Genomic DNA, 15888 nt, shown 5'->3' on the forward strand with positions numbered 1-15888 from the left:
TCCCCCACTCGGGCTGGTCCAAAGGACGATCGATGATGGAGATGATTGGAATTGGTTGGTTGTGTGTGTGACAGTTAAGCTGTCTGTTTATCTTATTGTTGATATATATATTGAGTTGTGTGATTAATACTGACCCCGGTTGTTGTTTTGTAAACCTGCGGTGATCCATTATTCGGGGATGGTGAGCAGATATTGAGCAGGTATGAGATGAGTACTGGGATAGCTGGGATTGCCACGACATGATGATAGGAGTCTTCCGCTGTAGCTTATTAGTTTATTTACATTTCAGTTAGAACAGTCAGTTTGAGAACATGTATTATACTTTTGGTTCGGTTTTGAGAATTGTAACTCTTCACTAAGCATTTATATTTAAACGTTGTTTCTTCATTGTTTATTTGATTATCATTGCCTCGGGTAACCGAGATGGTAATATCTTCATACCTGAGTAGTCCTGGTAAGGCACTTGGAGTATGGGGGTGTTACAACCGAAATGTCCGAGATGGACAGGACATTCGAATTCATTGACGGGTTGAAGAGGTGGGCACAACAAGAGGTCATGAGGCAAAATCCCAAAACTCTATCTTCGGCCATATCGGCCGCGGAGCGCCTACTCGACTTTCATGGGGAACGAGAGGCACCAAGAGTTGTGACACCAACGGGGAACACTGGTGTGTCACAAAGTGGGTACAATGGACAAAGGCCACAAAACAGCGCCATTTCCGTTGGGAACAGTCGGTTCCGCTCACAAGGAAGTCAAGCCCAATCGGCGAGCACTACAAACTCGCCCTCAAGCTCGTCTTCGAAGGCGGGAAACTCTACTGCTTCCACAACGAAGAGACCGTTCGCGTGTTTTGTGTGCAAGGGTCCTCACAAGATGGCCGATTGTCCGAACAAAGCGGAGTTCAATGCCATGTTCAAGAAGATGCCGAAGGGAGCTCAATAATGTCTTGATGGGGCGTTGGCCGACTATCACCAAGAGTGTAACGAAGACTCGAGTGATGGGGAAGACCAACCACGGATGGGCTCACTCCTACGGATTAGCGCGATGGGGAAATACGAAGATTCCTCCGCCAAGAAATCCAACGGGCTCATGTACGTGGACTTGATGGTGAATGGGAAGCAAGCACGAGCCTTGATCGACTCGGGCGCCTCCCATAACTTTGTTACGGAAGAGGAAGCGGATCGGTTGGGGCTAGTTCTCATGATGCTAACGGTCTCGAAGCCGGTCAATGGGAAAATGAGACGCGTCCAAGGAGTGGCTAAGAAGGTCACGGTCCAAGTGGGTGAGTGGGCAGGGGAGCTCGACTTCACCACCGTTCCGCTGGATGACTTCAAGTTAGTACTCGGGATGCAGTTCTTTCAGAAAGCATTGGTGGTATTGAAACCGAGTGACGGATTGATGCTACTAATGGGGTCTATCGTGGTGAAGACGGTAGACAGCGACGAAGACAAGGGGCAGCATCGAATTTCGGCTATGAGGGTGATACCGATGCCGAAACAAGGGATGCGACCTTGGAGAATGCCTAAAGGTTCGGTGGAGCCGAGGGCGAACAAGACCCAGGCTAACTACGATGCTAAGTGGCCTGGGGGACGAAAGAAGAGTCTACCCCCTCACCGAGGAGTAGACAATGAGGGCCGAGATGCCCAAAGAAGTAGGCCTCGTACCATCAGGGGGCCGCGTCGATGTGCTGAATCGACGTCCTGGTTTGCGGGTCAGTCGACCCAAGAGAAAAGGCCTCGTACCATCAGGGGGCCGCGCCGAAATGCTGATTCGGCGTCCTGGAGATCTCACATTCCCTTGAATGCAGGTGCAGAAGTGACGAGAGACAAGGTGAAGGTCAGCTGGAGCCAGTACTTGGAGAAAGCCCGAGAGAGATCTTTTCAAGCAGCGGCAAAGTGGACTTTCCCGAAACACAAGGAGCACGTGGTGGATTTGGATAACATGATGTTCGGCAGCTTCTATGTCAAGGACCTCCAGCCTATCCTTGTAGGGACGAAGATGCCAGTCATTGTTTGGGACGAAGCGCAGATGCAAGCCGAGTTGTACATGCCAATCCCCAACACTGCATGGACAGTCAGAGCTCACCGAGGATGTCTCACTGAAGCACCATTCAAGATTTTTGTGTTGCCGAGGGCGGCAACAGATTAGGTGGGGGAGAGTGTGATGATCCGCACACTCGAACCCTTAGATTTATTTATGCTTATGTAATTTCATTTCCATTGTACATTTGTAGTAAGTAATTCCTTAGTCTAGCATAGTTTTAGAATAGCTTTTCTTTTCATAAATAGGTATATCGCTATTCTGAACTAAACTTGTAAAATCAATGTTTCCTGCTACCAGGATGTAACTATCATATTTCCCTCTTTAGGGAGTACTAGTGAATGAAAATCTACTTCCTGCCTTGTGCCTTCGTATTGCTTGTTGTTGCTTAGTTGTGAACGACTCTTAGCCTTCACTTTACTAACAAGCCGTGTTTGTGGGATCGACACTAGGATCCCGACTCACACCCCGAGACCCGAGTATCGTGCTAGTGGGCGATCCCTCACTAGTACGAAGATCCTTGTCGCTTGCATCTTGCCTTGAGACGGGCAAAGGTGCGCGCCACGGTCCGGCAAAAGTAGCGGACCGTGACACCAGGCCATGAGTATCATGCCTCATCTATTTAGCCAGTTAAGCTAGTAGACATATACGGAGCTCATTGTGATGTCGTCTATAAGTTATTATGAAGCAATACTCCTAAGGTAGTAAGGTGACCAATGTTTTCATGTATATATATCGGATTGCATGGCACCGACGAGCTTAAGATACGCTTAAACGTGTACCTTGCTAGAAATATTACATATGATATCTTGACCAGCTGACCTTGCCATAGGGCAGCGAGACTAGACCAACGTATGTCATTATCAGGTCAAGTTATTTGGTTTGGATTGGATTAATCATCCCATTTTCCAAGTCATACATGCACTCTCTTATGAGTTATGACCAGTTTAATTATAAATTATTTACGTGAGACGATCTTATAGGAAACTACTCGTATATGATAATGTTATGAATGTAGTCATGTAAACATAAAGAAGACAACAATAATATAGGCAAAATTGTACGTACTTGTATTAATTTTGTGTGTAAGATCTAATCATGTACTGTAATAAGGAATGTTCTGTACAGAACAAAAAATTGTTAATCTTGTCTACCAACTAAAAATGTTAAGTAAAGTTGCTTTAGTTTTAACAAGATTTCGAAACAAGCTATCTAATGCTTCGTCAAGATCTTGGATTTCCGACTCCAATTTCAAACTTCGACTTCTCAAATTTTCCATTTGTGATGCATTAATCCCATTTTTCTTCTGGGAAACCAGAGAATTTAGAATTCCATCAACGTCCTCGAATTCGCTGCTAATCCCCACGTCCTTAGTCGCGTCTTTTTTTATCAATTTCGCGACAACAGACCATCGATTTCTATGTGAACCACCAATGCAAGACACCAAGGACTTTAGAGTCTCAGCTGTCACTCCCTGAACATCTTTCAGCAGGCTTGAAACCTCGTCGTTTTGCTCGTATGAGATTTCTTTGAGACTTTTCAGGCATGCTTTCATCGCTTTCTTGACCGATATTCTGGTTTTCAGATATTCAACAGCTTCGCTTGTGATTGTCAACTCACCGCTTGACCTTCTTCGGAGAGCTGATTGAATGTCGTTCAGACGTTCCCTAGAGAAAGACGCACTGCATATGTCTAGAAGCCTTAGAGATCCATCCAAGATCTGGTCGATCAAGTTAGCATCTCGCGTTTGACATAGGGCTTGCTGGTTAAGAGGTAGTTGAAGGAACTCATCAAACACAAGAGTACAAATCCTTAAGACCGTCTAAGGTTTGACCGACAGATGATAACGTGGAAGCAGCTTGAGACGACCTCAATCTGCGCAACTGCTCATCGAGTTGCTCTGCAACTGGATGAGGTCTCGATGGTAAACTGATTGAACGAGTATGGTAAATTGTCAAAGAAGCCATCGTTAATTGTCTACGTTTAATTCAATATAGAAGTTGATGAAGACGGAAATGTTTGTTTGACGAATTCTTTTCCTGGTGCTTCACTATTTATATAAAACCGACTGCAGACAAAAGGAATAATCAGAGATAATTGAGATGAGTAACATGACTTGTAGTTCCTAGAAGCAATTCTTTAGGCTATGTTTTCGGTTTGTCTCTTCCTTTGCAAACTGACAGACAAGTAATTGAATGATTTAACAAATTATTGATGAGTGATTCTATATTACATGTCTCCCTGAATGTCCTTCAGGATCCAAAATACATGCGATGAACGAGTACGAATGACACGGTACCGTCCTGTCGTCTGTACGGGCATAGCATTGTCATCCTTTCTAATGCTTGTCTATAAGAATTTTTGGGTTAATTGGCTTAAATTAGCAAAACAATTGGGGAATTAGAGTCCGTTTCAAACTATTTTGCCCCATGGTGTCCACGTCATCATTTTTATTTTATTTTTCAAATTTTTATGTGAAAGCGGCTTGTATCCATACCATTTTTGTAGTACCAAATGGAAGTTATTAGCAATTATTTTTGGTTGGCATGAAAGCCGCTAAGGTTATTAGCGTTTTTGCCTATTTGCATGTATTTTGAGTGACACAATGTTGCAGGAGTTGTAGGCTTCACTTGTTCGGTATTTTTCTAAACTTGCACTTGGTACTACAAAAATAGTATGCATACAAGCCGCTAAGGATCTTAGCGGCTTCACATAAAAACAGGAAAATAAAATAAAGGGTTTTTCTCACTGGTATCCCTGAGTTAACGACTTTTCTCATTGGTACCCCTGCCTTTTCATAATTCTCAATTATACCCCTAAACTTTCTTATTTACTCTCAGTAGTGGCCATCTTATCTTTCCGTCAAAATTATTTCCGTTAGATGCTGACTGTACTCTCTTTCTCAAAATCCACGATCAAAATTCATACCACCTGTTATTCTTCCATGCTCTATTCAACCTCCCCTGCTTCTTTTCCAATTTCTTCATCAAATCCATCAACACGCACCATAATTTCAACCTAACACCTTTATTCATTTAATTAGTTGCTAATCCTCCATCTCAAGTAAATATTTCACTATGTTTTGTTCCTAAACTTGTATTAGACGAATGAAACTACATGAACCATTATTTGCATACTAAAATACTAATGAAGAATGAGAGAGGAGACTACTCGGGAGAGTGATTAAGAAGATACCCAGCTTCGAGAACAAGAGAAGTGCCATCCCATTTAGCGCAAAGAGAAGTTTGAACGTTTTTTTAGGGTGACAATTGGAAAGAAGCTAAAATCCAAAAAAAGACAACCAAAGCAAAGATTATTAAAATCCCAAGCTCTGATCTCGCATGGCTTCTCATCGCCGTCCACTTCTAGTTTTGTAGAGAATGATGAATTGAGTTTTTATTGGGAGTGATTGGATCCGTTTCAATTGTAAGATTTCACATCAAGTCGTTGAATTGAATTGAATCCCAACAATTGAACCACTCATCATCAAGTACTCCTTCCGTCTCAATTAAATATTATCAATATTTTCTCCCCATAATTTCTAATCTTATTTTGTTGAAGATATGATATTATCCATGTTTTATTTCTGTCAAGTGAGATTGTTGATAATATGATATTATTCATATATTCAATTTTTATCAGAGGGATACATTTTGTATTATCATTATCAATTAGTATCATATTCAAATGAGATTTTCTTCTATCATCTTTAGTTTTCATCTTTCTTAATGATTATGCAAAAATTACAATCTTTTCCTATAGGTGAGTGAAGATAAGTTATTTGTTAAAATTTGGTTTATTCATTTAATAAATAGAATGATGTATTTTGGGAGTTATCAGTACGTATGTTGGGAGTTATCAGTACAAAAGAGGGAATCATTCATCTTTTTGGAGTCAAAGTATTAGAAACTGATATTGGGGTAAACGTAGAAATAGAATTGTATTATTGCTTGTGATTATTACACAGGTATTCTAAGCTATATATACAAACGATACGATCTATTATTTACGGAAAGAAATAAACAATATTGATATATACTAAAGCAGGAAATTATTTCCAAAACAGAGGAGGAAACAATTTCTTGTTCCAACGGCTCTTTGGCTGAGGCAACGGCTCTTAGGAGCGTAATACCCCCCGCAAGTTGGAGTGTGGAGGTCCGAGACACCCAACTTGGAGAGTAGGTCATTGAATGAGGCACGGCCTAAAGCTTTGGTAAGAATGTCCGCGAGTTGAGTTTTTGTATGAACATAGCTTGGGGCAATGACACCCTTTTTAATCTCATCGCGGATAAAATGGCAATCGATTTCGATATGCTTTGTGCGTTCGTGAAAGACCGGATTCCGGGCAATGTGAAGGGCCGACTTGTTATCACACCTAAGTTGGATGGGTTGAGAATGATTTATGCCCAGAGATTGCAGCAAACCCTTTAACCATTTAAGTTCACATACGGTAAATGCCATGGCCCTGTACTCGGATTCCGCGGATGAGCGAGATACCGTTGCTTGTTTCTTTGTCTTCCATGAGATAGGTGAGGAGCCCAGAAACACGATGTAGGCCGAGAGTGACCGACGTTGGTTGGGGTCGGTAGCGTAGTCGGCATCGCAATATGCATTGAGGCGCAAGTCACTATTTGAGCGAAGAAGGATGCCTTGACCCGGAGAATTCTTTAAGTATCGAACAACAGTCAATGCGGCATTCCAATGATCCCTTGTTGGATTATTCATAAACTGTGCGAGAGTGTGTACTGAGTATGTCAACTCGGGGCGAGTAATTGTGAGATAAACGAGGCGACCCACGAGACGGCGATATGGTTGTGGGTTGGATAGAGAGTCGGCTTTTGATGAGGCGAGCCGATGATTTTGTTCCATGGGAGTAGATGCCGGTTTTGTGCCAAGGAGTCCTGACTCGGTCAGGATGTCGAGGGCATATTTCCGTTGTGAGATAAAAATTCCAGATTTATGACGAGCGATTTCGAGACCAAGGAAGTACTTAAGCGGGCCGAGATCTTTCATATGGAAGCACTTGCTCAAGTAACTTTTAAATTCCGTAATAAAACTTGGGTTATTACCACCAATTACTAAATCATCCACATATACGAGAACGTGTACCTCGATATTGGGGCGAGAGATCGAAAATAATGAGTGATCATATGGGCATTGATGAAAACCATATTTTATGAGAGCGGAAGCGAGCTTGGCGTACCAACATCGAGGTGCTTGACGGAGCCCGTATAGAGACTTTCTTAGACGACAAACTTTCCCATCTGTGGAGGGAAGAAAACCTGGTGGAGGTTTCATGTAGACCTCTTCATGAAGATCTCCATGAAGGAAAGCGTTGTGGACATCCATTTGATGGGTGTCCCATCTTTTGACAGCTGCAATAGCAAGGAGTGTGCGAACGGTAACTAATTTAACAGTAGGAGCAAAGGTTTCATTGTAATCGACACCTTCGACTTGGCGATTACCCATGACGACCAGGCGAGCCTTATATCTTTCAATGGAACCATCGGCATTATATTTGATTTTATAAACCCATTTTGAGCCGATGGCTTTCTTGTTCGGAGGTAAATGTTCGAGAGTCCAAGTATTATTCTTTTCGAGAGCATCAATTTCAAGTTTCATTGCTTGTCAGCCATTCTCGGTACTCGCACGGCATCTTTATAGAAACTAGGCTCGTGGTTTTTAGTCACGGCCGACAAGAAAATTTTGTGATTAGGAGAAAATTTGTTGTAATTAAGATAATAAGAGATAGGAAAAGCGGTACCTGAAGACGATGGTGAGGCAATGAGCGAGTTCAACGAGGGACGAGGTTTTGAGAGAACAAAGTCTTTAAGATTAGGATTAGGAAATTTGAGGCGATGACCTCTTCCCAAATGATTCGGGTCAGCCGGTTGATAAGACGGGTCAGAAGTGTTTGGTGTAGAAGATGTTGTCGATGTAGAAGGAGAAGGCGAAGGGGGCGTGTCAGTGGATACCGTTGTTGGTGGATCACGAAGGTGGTTGTCGGGCTGGGTTGTAGTCGAGGGAGTATGGGTGATGGAAGTGTCGACAGTTGGGGTGGACACGATAATTGTGTCATCGGTCGAGGATGAAGGGTCGAGAGTAAAAGAAGACAGATTGTTGTCGAGTTCATGAATATTCAAATTTTTATATGGAAATTCGGTTTCTATAAAAATGACATCGCGAGACTCGAAATAGGACCCGTTATCCAAATCAAAAAGACGCCACCCCTTCTTTCCAAAAGGGTAACCAATAAAAACACATTTTCGGCTTCGAGAAGCAAATTTATCCCGGGAACGATTTAGGGCGCGGGCATAGGCAAGACAACCAAAAATTCAAATGTTTTCGAATGGAGGTGTTTTATTAAAGACCATTTCATATGGGGTTTTACCATTAAGAAGTGGTGTCGGAGTACGATTTATTAAATAAACCGCACTTAGGACACACTCACCCCAAAAATATAAAGGTAAACTTGCTTGAAAGAGAAGGGCTCGTGCGACGTTTAAAATATGTCGATGCTTTCGCTCCACCCGTCCATTTTGTTGGGGGGTGTCAACGTTAGAGGTTTGAAATAAAATGCCTTGTTCGTGAAAGAAAGGTATAAGAGGTTTAAATTCTGTGCCATTATCGGTCCTTAAAATTTTGATTTTCTTTTCAAATTGGCGTTCTATCATCGCGAAAAAATTTAATAAAGTTTGTTTTGTCTCACTTTTGTGACGTAAAAGATAGACCCATGTAGATCGTGAAAAATCGTCGACTATAGTTAAAAAATGTTGAGACCCGCAAGAGGCATTTTTTGAGTATGGCGTGATGCACCGGTGTCGATAATCCAAGTAAAGGGAGAAAAGTTACCATTGAGACGGTCAGCGGAGTGCTCTGTTTTACGAGCTTGCAACATATTACTTAATTCCTCCAATTGACTCGAAGAGAGCGAGTTGAGGTCGATCTTATCGAGCGTAGCAATTGGCGGCTGTGAGGAAGAGGACGCACCTGATTTGTTTGCATTAATAGACGCCATATGTGCTTTCGGTATCGAACCAGAAGCTTTGGATTTGGATTTGGCTTTGTCTGGCTGATTATTATAACGTGCATCAGGGATGTAAATAGCACTACTTAGGTCAGTAGCATTGGGGTCAATGATGATACGATGACGGGGACGATCCCCCACCAATCCGGAAAATTACCCGTAACTTGATAGCAAAACTTAAGACTGTGACCCGACATCTTACAAGCGATACAGTAATATTTAGACGGTTCAGATGAATTACGACGGTCACTTCTAGCATCATTACGCCCTCCACCTGACTGCCGTGGACCATTGTTAAAACGAGCAGCGAAGGCCATGGCAGTCGGTGTGGACTCGGTGATATTAGCGGATAGATTACGAACTCCCTCATCTTGTAAGAGACGGTTATAAATAAGATCTAAAGAGGGAAGAGGAGTAATACCGACAATTTGAGAACGAGTATTAGCAAAGCGGTCATCAAGACCCATTAAAAAATCACGTACTTTTCTCTTTTCTCGGCGAGCGTTGATGAGAGTCATCCAATCACAGGTACATGGACTGCACGAGCATGAAGGAAGAGCATCCAGTTCCGAAATAGCATTCCAAATAGCCGTCATCCGTCCATAGTATGTGACCAACGGCTCGGTTGGGCCTTGACGACAGGCCATTAAGTCGGCCTGAAGTTGATAAATTCGGGCTTCGTTTACTTGGCAAAACCGGTTCTTTATATCAGTCCAGACCAGTTTTGCTTCGGGACGAAGCGCAATTTGATTTCGTAAATTAGAATCAATCGTATTATAGATCCACATGGTAACCAACGCGTTGGTTGATTGCCATGTTTTAAACGTAGCAGCAGTAGCAGAAGGTTTGGTGATAGTGCCGTCCAAATAACCGAGTTTACCCTTAGCCATAAGAGCAAGTTGAAAGGATCGAGACCATTCATCGTAATTGTTCCCATTTAAAACAACGGGGGTTATGCTATGACCCGTGTTCTCAACATGAACAAACGAAACAGACGGTGGTTTTGCAGTATCAACGATTTCAGAATTAGTCATGATTGTAGAAAATTGAAGAGAAAAAAATAAATAAAAAAATTTAACAGAGGAAGATGATGAAGACGATTGGATCTGTGAAGAGAAAACCTAGAGCTCTGATACCATGTTAAATTCAACAACGGGCCTGGGCGCACCCAAACGGAGGAGAAAAAGTCCACAACGTAGGCCCAAGAGGGTTCCACTCTAAAACCAATTGGCGATAGAGGGAGTAGCCCCTTGCCTTATAAAGTGGTAATTCTTCTCCTCTTTTATCAATGTGGGACAATCCTCACATGTGGAACTTTGGGTTTCTTCACACTCCCCCGCACATGTGAGGCCCACTTTTCGCACAGACTGGACAAATTCATTCAACTGAGCAACTTTGCTCGTCCAGCTGCAAACATGGCCCAGTATTAACTCAGACCGGACAAATTCAACTGAGCAATTTTTGCTCGTCCGACTGCAAACTTTGGCCCATGAAACCCAGGTCTTTAGCCATGGGCTCTGATACCATATTAGAAACTGATATTGGGGTAAACGTAGAAATAGAATTGTATTATTGCTTGTGATTATTACACAGGTATTCTAAGCTATATATACAAACGATACGATCTATTATTTACGGAAAGAAATAAACAATATTGATATATACTAAAGCAGGAAATTATTTCCAAAACAGAGGAGGAAACAATTTCTTGTTCCAACGGCTCTTTGGCTGAGGCAACGGCTCTTAGGAGCGTAATACAAAGTCAGCATCCTAGTCATCACTCCAATCTGACTCTAACGGAATAAATATGACGGAAAAGAGAATATGGTCACGGTTGAAAGTAACTGAGAGAGTTTAGGGGTATAATTGGGGATTATGAAAAGGCAGGGGTACCAGTGAGAAAAGCTGATAATTCAAGGGTACCAGTGAGAAAAACCCTAAAATAAAAGTGATAACGTGGACAACATGGGGCAAAATAGTTTGAAACGGATGCTAATTCCCCAATTATTCTATAATGGGTTTCTGAAAACAAACCCAAAGCAGAATAGTAGATTCAGAACATGGACATGTTACATTTTGTTTCAGAACATAGTATGCATACAAACCTCGAAATACTGAGCATTGGAGTTAAACAAACACCAAAAATATGAAATGGGTAAATAAATGACTGGAACGGTGGGAGTATGCTACAAAAGTACAAAGATCCGATTAATTTGAGGTTAGTGTTTTATGATGAGTGTCCAAGGTTAATGTATCTAATTATTTCCTTACTCCATATTAGATTAGATCCCGTAACGAAGAATTACACGACAACATAAGAAATCATCTCAACCAAAAATTGGAGCGATGACTGATGTATGTCCAATCAAAGAGACGCGTTTATGAATGATTTTCTTAATTTAAAATGACAAAGTTGTATGAATCCTATATTTGAATTGATCAAACTAAGAATTTAATTGCGCACCTCTGCATGATCCAATATTTTAGGTTGGTGTTTCTCAAGTAGAGTACCATTTAGACGTGCATTATATCCTTTCATTAACTTCTATAAACTTTTATAATTTGCATTTAAAAAAAATTCCTCCTATTTTCACATGGATTGATTCCAATGGTCATCTTATAGCCAGGGGCGGATCCAGGATTCAAATCTACAGTGGGCTAACAAATTTACTCGTTGGAAAAATTTTCTTTCTAAAATGCTATATAAGACTTGGAATTGATAATTATACGGGGAAGTGGTGATTGACCCCCTTAACTCTTTGCAATTGTGAAATTAAGCCCCATAACTTTTAATTGGAGTAATTTGACCCCATAACTTTCACATAAAGTGAATATCAACCCCAATTCAAATTGTATCTAATATCCCTCTTGAAATCAATATCTCATCAATATCTCCTCAATTTCTCCTCAATTTCCCACTACAAAAATAAGAGAGAAAAAAAATTATACACGCCATATACGTATTAGAAATACACATTTTTCATATATGCTATTTCTTCTTAAACGATACACATTCTTCAAAAAAAAAAAATCAAAGCAAGCAAGAAAGAGCGAAAGAAAGAAACCCTCCCATGTCGACAAATCTTAGCAAAGGTAATCCAATTAAGTTTTTTGTCTTGTTGAGTATTCCTATAATCGACCAATAATTGCTTCCCTGTTCACTTGATTTGTATGTAATTAGGGTTACCAAATCTGCACACACAATCAGTAATAATCAATTTTTCTCATAGTATAATTAATTCCATATGTGATCACCTGCAATATTGATTTTAAAGTTACCACTGGATTTACAATCTGATTTTCTATTTAGGAGTTAGGAGCATAATTGAACTCTTTATATTATTCACCTTTATGCTTATTACTGTTTCATATTTGTACTGATAGATGGTGCAAATCTCATCACTTGTCTGTGTTACCATGGAGGCAACATTATAAGCAAGGATGACACATTTGAGTATGTGGGTGGAACTTGTCTAGAGGGCACTTTGGATATATTTAAATTATCTTTGGAAAACATAAACACCATGGGTAAGAAGTTGTACGGACACCCGGCAGTAACATGTTTTTATCGCATCAAAGGTGTGGGTATTCAAATATTATGCGATGAAGAGACTTTAGAAGAGCTCCATGTGGAAGGGGTTACACATGGGATCATTGAGTTGTATTTGGATGGAGAAACTCTTAAGGAAGTTAATGTGAGTAATGATTTCTCATGTGAAGTTGGTCTCCGCAACACGTCTGAGATTCCAGTACAAGTACAGGTCAGTGATGTTGAGATTCCAGTTCAGGTCACTGATGTAAAAAGGACAAGGACTCGGGCTCGGGATGATCATTGTGAGGATATTTTAGAATATGAATTTGAAGAGGAGAGTGATCCCGAGGAGGTTATTGATAACCATGATGCTGGCAGCACTGATGATGAGTTTATTGAGGTGCAGGAAAAGAAAAAAAAAATGGATTTTCCAAAGAAATTCTTCCGGAAAAAATCAAATCATGAAACATAAAGAGGGAGAAGGACAAAAACAGAGGGTTGGAGGGATTAAGGATGACTATTGGGGAGTAGATGAGGATGATTTTGAACTAGGTCAGCAAGAAAATTTTTACGAAAGAGAATCCGATGATGAAAAACCATTTAGCCCAAGTGACGAAGAAGAGAGTTGTGAAGTTGATGAAAAATGTGGGTGGCCTACGTATGACCATGATACACCATTTGGTTCTGTGCAACTAGAGTTGGGACAATTATTTGATAAAGTTGACGTGCTTAGAAAAGCACTAATCTACTACAGTTGTCAGACACGTAACGCTTGGATCTATTGCCATAATGAACCAAAGAGGGTGCTTGTGAAGTGTAAAAGTTATCCGAAATGCAAATGGAAATTAAGTGCCGGATATTCAAGAATATAAATGCTTGCAGATACGATTTATGAAAGACATTCACACTTGCGCACCGACCAAGATTAATAAAAGGGTTAATGCGAATTTCTTAGCCGAGGAATATCAGGAGAAACTCCTTAAACATCCAACGTGGAAATTGAAATTATTCAGAAAGGATGTGGAGGACACATATGGCGTAACGGTTTCCGGATGGCGAGCTTCAACTGCAAAAAAAACGCACCTGTTCTGCGTGTGCAAAGGTGGTGGAGAAGCAATATACATCCCTAAGAGACTATATGTATGAGTTAAAAAGATCTAATCAAGGGACTCAAGTTTTTTTAGTCGTGAAACCTCACATATTAAGGCCTATTCCTCAGTTTCATATGTTTTATATATGTTTCTTGGCCTTACGGAAAGGATTCTTAAATGGTTGTCGCAGATCTTGGGTTTGGATGGTGCGTTCCTTAAAGGTTATTGTAAGGGTGAATTGCTTTGTGCAACTGCTAGGGATGCCAACAATCAGATGTTTCCTGTTGCGTGGGCTATAGTTGAATCAGAATCTAAAGAAAGCTGGTCCTGGTTTCTTGAGCATCTCATTGAAGATTTAGATATGCAAACCGAAATAAATGGACGCTATTATCTGATCAACAAAAGGTGTCTGTTAGTAGAATTCTCTATATTTCTATTTTTTTAACTATGATATTGCTTATAATATATTACTCTATTTTTCTACAGGGTTTACTCCCAACAATAGCGAAATTGCTACCTGAAGCGGAGCATAGACTATGTGCAAGACACATCTTTACTAATTGGATCAAAGTTATTAAAGGCGCTCCCTTGCACAAGTTATTTTGGAAAGCGGTGAAATCCTATACGGAGGAGGGGTTCAATGATGCAATGGATGAGCTACGACAACTAAGCCCAAAAGCTCATCTTGAAATGTGCTCAAGAGACGTGACAAGATTTTGTAGATGCTTTTATAAGCGATGGGCGTGTACAGGGGTTACTTGCAACAATATGGCCGAGACATTTAACTCATGGATTCTCGAAGCTAGGGAGAAGCCTATTTTAACCATGCTAGAAGAAATAAGACGGAAGGTTATGTCTAGGATGGTGGAAAAAAAAGTACAAGCTACCAAATGTACTAGCATTGTTACACCTAGAGTAAGAGCAATAATAAATGATCAAATGCAAGCTACGAGGAATTGGAAAGCTATAGAGGCAGGCCCAAATGTGTATGAAGTGGAGCATACTCATAACAGTGCATTGACATTTGCGGTGAGGCTAGATAAAAGTACATGTACATGTAGGTATTGGGATGTGAACGGAATTCCTTGTGAACATGCAACAACTGCTATATGCCTGAAGAATGAAAATCCAGAAAATTATGTTGCATTTTGGTACAGCAAAGAAGCTTATGAGTCATCGTATGCATTCTCTTTGGAGCCCTTGAATGGCCAAAGCATGTGGAAGAAAATTGATGAGAGTGTAATTTTACCGAGTGATCCTAGAGTCAAATACGGAAGGCCTCCTAATAAAAGAAAAAGATCATATGGGGAAGGCAAGGGCAAAACATATGCATATAGGATTCCAAGAGGTGGTCAACAATTATGCTCAAATTGCAAGGAGTCCGACATAAAAGTAGCACCCGCAAATATAAAGTACACCGTACACGACGACCAAGGATCAAATTTGCGGCGATTGGAATACCGCCACCACTAGTCTGGGCACATTTTGGTTGACTCAACCTCTGCATTTCCATTTCTCTATTTAGGCATCAATAAGACAAATATCAATTTAAGCTTCTTAGATTATAAAAACGTTGTTAAGTGCAAATTTTGACACAAGTATCTACTGTTGTTGTTGTTGTTAAATATTTGTTGCTGTTGACACTAGATGTCCACCAAGACTAACTATGGCTTTTCTATTGTGCATACAAAAAAAATAAAGCTCAATGCCAGTGATCTGTTTCACTAATAGTATGTTAATTACTCCCTCCGTCTCATTCACTTGTTTACCTTTCTTATTCTTATGAAGGGTAATTTAATCAAAGGTAAAGAAATAATTGGGGCGGACGGAGTAAGTGCTTAAATCTCAGTGTTCAAGCACAGCTAAAACATGTGAAATCCGCTAAAGCAAATAGCAGCTCACTATTGCAGCATTTGCACATCGACAACCTTGTAACAAAGCATCAAATAATGAACCTAAAAAATTGAACCACCAAGTCTAAGCTAGTCCTATCAAATAATGAACCTGGTAACACAGCACATCGACGGAGTAAGTTTACAATTTCAAAAACAAAGCAGCTAGTCCTATATAAGCTCACCAAGTCTTATCGTCTCTCCGAATTGAACAACCTTGTAACACAGCATCAAATAATGAACCTAAAAATTGCTCTAATTAATCTAATTTACTAACAAAATAAGACGATTTAAATGATAATTGG

The 15888-nt window shown here is 40.6% G+C and overlaps 1 pseudogene; it reads right to left on the reverse strand.

Moving 5' to 3' along the window:
* Nucleotides 1-3191: 3191 nt before the first annotated feature.
* Nucleotides 3192-4008, reverse strand: LOC141613055 (uncharacterized; annotated as a pseudogene).
* Nucleotides 4009-15888: the final 11880 nt, after the last annotated feature.

The sequence above is a fragment of the Silene latifolia genome, chromosome 11 (genome assembly GCF_048544455.1).
Source record: "Silene latifolia isolate original U9 population chromosome 11, ASM4854445v1, whole genome shotgun sequence".
Taxonomy (NCBI): domain Eukaryota; kingdom Viridiplantae; phylum Streptophyta; class Magnoliopsida; order Caryophyllales; family Caryophyllaceae; genus Silene; species Silene latifolia.